General features: G+C 43.0%; 1 pseudogene; it reads left to right on the plus strand.

Moving 5' to 3' along the window:
• The first annotated feature begins 2,186 nt into the window (after positions 1-2,186).
• LOC107106408 lies at positions 2,187-2,655 on the plus strand (annotated as a pseudogene).
• Positions 2,656-3,741: the final 1,086 nt, after the last annotated feature.

Below are 3,741 nucleotides of genomic sequence, written 5' to 3' on the forward strand. Positions count from 1 at the left end.
TGGCTCATATGCCATCCACCCAATGATCCACCTATAAAAGACAAGGACCAGTCGCTTGGCCCTTGCTAGCCGCCTCCTCCCACCACCCCCTGTCTGCTGTAACTCCTCTTTTGTCCAGCTTTCTATCCCAAAACCCTTGAATCCACTTGATCTCTTAATCTGCAGTTAAGATACCCACACAAGCTGGCTGGTTCTAGCTGTGTGTTAATCTCCCCTAGTATTCTAAGTTTCTGACCCTCTTCCTTGGAACGGACAAGCTTCAGGACAGATAAGTATTGCTCTCTATCACCCTACCTGTGAATGCAAAAGTGATTCTTTGTAATTCTGTATTTCTGAGGAACTTGATTGAATGTGTGTGTGCTTCAGTATTGTTTGTATGTGATTTATATTTTCATAAGTAAAAGACAGTTATCTTAGTAAAAACAGCCTCGACTCCTTTTACTGGCAAACCCTTGGGGTGGACTGGACCTTGGTAGACACTGGCAAGGACCCAGATTAAAATTTGCCAACTGCTGTAGATAAAGCAGTTTGGCTAACAGCTAAGAGCTGTAGCTATCAGTTCAGTGTTTTTGTTTCACAGCAGTTAGGATCCTTTCCACACTTGGATCTCATCCCTGGTTTTATCAAAGTTCAACTTGTGACACAATACCTTGCATTTATCCCTGGTTATAACAGCATCTGTTTATCCTGGGACAAGTGTGGAGCGAAACTGGGGTGACCTCAATGTAATGTGGAAACAAAAAATACCCCAGGGCTGAATTACAGGGCTGAACTCGAGTGTAGTGTAGAATGTAAACATACCCTGAGATAATTACAGGGCTGAGCTCGCATGTAGTGTAGAATGTAAGTTCAGGGACAGGTTTGAACCAGGATTTAAGGTCTAATGTGGAAAGGACCTTGTACAGAGAGCTGGCTTGGAAGCTAATCCAAACCCAGGAAGGGACTTCTCTCCCCACCTGCTTTGTAATCAGTATTTACAGGGTGGGAACTCCCCCCCCCCTTCTCTCATCCCTTCAGAGCTGCTACTAAGAGTGTTCCTGTGTTGAGTCCCAGTGCCACTTGGCAAGCTGGTGCCCACTGCCAGTTTACATCCACTGCCATCCATCACTCTCTCATCCAGGCATGTAATGGACAGTAGGACTGGAGCTCAGTGGAGAAGAATTTTCAGTTGTGGTTCCAGGGGGATGGAGAAAGGGGGGATTTCTTGCTTGCAAGAGCTGATCATAGTGCAGTCTACATGTGGGAGGTGGGAGAGAATCATCTTTCTCAGCCATACTTGGCTTTCAAGCCAGCTCCACACATAAATACTGTAATAAAACAAACACCAAAAATCTGCCTGGGGTCCTGCCTTGTAGCTGCAGGGAAAGTGAAAGAGAAGTCCATAGTGGCCTCTCCGTTGTCTTTACAAATACCTATGCATTGTTGGGTCAAAGCAGCCTATGAAGAAACTGTGCTAGGAAACTTATATAAAATGGGAGATGCAAAGTTGGATTGATTGCTGGGTTAGACATTTTATTTATTTATTTATTGTTTATATTTCTATCCCGCCTTTCCAGATATCTGGCTCAATTTTTTGTCAGTTAGTGCTTATGTTCTACAATTATTCTCCCACTTAAATTTTAGTATGGAACATATGAACTGACATTGTTGAAACTGACAGATTAAATAGCATGGGGGATGAGATAAGACTAGAGATGTAAAATTTCCGGAAATTTTGAAGCTCGGAAAAAAACCTGGTTTTTTCCCGGGTTTTTTTTAAAAAAAAAATGGAAATTTTTGGAAAAATTGAAAAAAATGCCACATTAGCATTTCTTTTGTCTTTTCTAGATTGAAAGTCATTCTATTACTTTAGGAACATAAAATATGACTATGGACATTTTTACTTGGCATGAAATTATCACAACTAGCATATAAAAAATATAGTGTATCCAAACAATTATTACAAACAGAATACCCACCCATATGCAAAAACAAAACTGAAACTTTTTAATTTTCTTCTGACAAGCACACCTCCTAAAGGAAGAAATGTATCTTGTTCTTGCATTGGAGAGTTCAGTTTGTAACTAGGACTTGCTTGTCCTCAGTGCACAGAAATTAGATCAATCTGATACCACATATATATATATTAGAAATGATTTGGAAAATATTTGAACACCTTGTCTTAAAATATGTTAAAATAGCCGCCAGCCCACAGCAGCCGTGGTCCACCTCGCCCTCTCTCCGCAGACATGTCGTCGAAGTACGCCGGTGGCCCTACAGAAACCGAACGCTGCATCGAGTCGCTGCTGGCTGTCTTCCAGCGCTACGCCGGCCGGGATGGCAACGCTTGTTCCCTCTCCAAACGCGAGTTTGTGACATTCATGGACACCGAGCTGGCATCTTTCACGAAGAACCAGAAGGACCCAGCCATCGTGGATCGCATGATGAAGAAACTCGACATGAACAATGACGGCTCCTTGGATTTCTGCGAGTTCTTGAACCTCATTGGTGGCCTGGCGCAGGCCTGCCATGCCCAAGTCATGGCATCCCCGACCAGCGGTGGACCCAAGAGGCCATGATCCACTCCCTCTCGCCCATCACCAGAGAAATCCAGAACATTCCAGAAAAACCGATCTCGACATGTGACCAACATCAGAGGTCACGATACACGTGGCACCATCTACATTTTCATCAATAAAAATATGTTAAAATAAAACGTTCCACAATCAATTTCTTTTCTTTTCTTTTCTTGTTTCAATTTTTCCAATTTTTTGGGAAAAAACAAAAAGGCTTCAGGAAAAAAAATGGGGAAAAATGGTTTTCCCCCAAATTTTTCTGGTTTTTTTCCAGGCCTTCACATCTCTAAATAAGGCTGAGCCTTGTGGAACCTTCACGGGACAAGTCTCACACACATGACAATGAGTCACCAACAAAAACGTTCAACATGTGGTTCAGAAATAATTACGTAAACTGATCCAGAGCACATCCCTTGATACCTGTATCTGCTTTCAGATGCCTCAACAGGAAGGCACAGTACATAAGTATCAAAGGCTTCTGATATATCCAGTAAGAGCAACAAAGAGGCATAGCCCTTGTCTATGGCCCATTATGCACTGACAGCTTACTTCAGAGAATCCAAGCAGTCAAGCCCTTAAGCTTGACTTTGGATTTGTGTGCCTGCCCTATGAACCATTCTTTTTTTCTCCAGTGTGTTTATTCTGTAGTCTGTGTACTTATTCTGCAGCTACAACCAAAACCTGCAGTTTTTGCTTAATTGGGGTGGGAACATCACTTGTGACATGTGGGGGGGTGGCATCCAAAATATTAAAATCTATTTAATTGCCCTATTGCAGCTGTGCAGCAGCATCCAGTAAGTGCCTTCCATTTAAATCCCCCTTGTTCAGTTCATAGAATCAGAATAATAGAATTATAGAATCATAGAATTGGAAGGGACCTCTAGGATCATCTAGTCCAACCTCCTGCACAATGCGGGAAATTCACAAATACCTCCTCCCCACATCCCCAGTGACCCCTTCTCCCTGCCCAGAAGATAGCAAGAAACCCCTCACCCAAACTCCAGGATCCCTAGCCAAACTGGCCTGAAGAAAATTGCTTCCTGACCCCAAAGTGGTGATCAACATTTCCCTGGGCGTGTAAGAAAGGGCCACAAGAACATGATCTTCCTAAGTTCACAGAATAAGCATTGCTGTCAGATGGCCATCTAGCCTCTGTTTGAAAACCTCCAAAGAAGGAGAGCTCACC

Source organism: Gekko japonicus, unplaced genomic scaffold (genome assembly GCF_001447785.1).
Source record: "Gekko japonicus isolate JY-2015 unplaced genomic scaffold, Gekko_japonicus_V1.1 scaffold23, whole genome shotgun sequence".
NCBI classification, from domain to species: Eukaryota; Metazoa; Chordata; class Lepidosauria; order Squamata; family Gekkonidae; genus Gekko; species Gekko japonicus.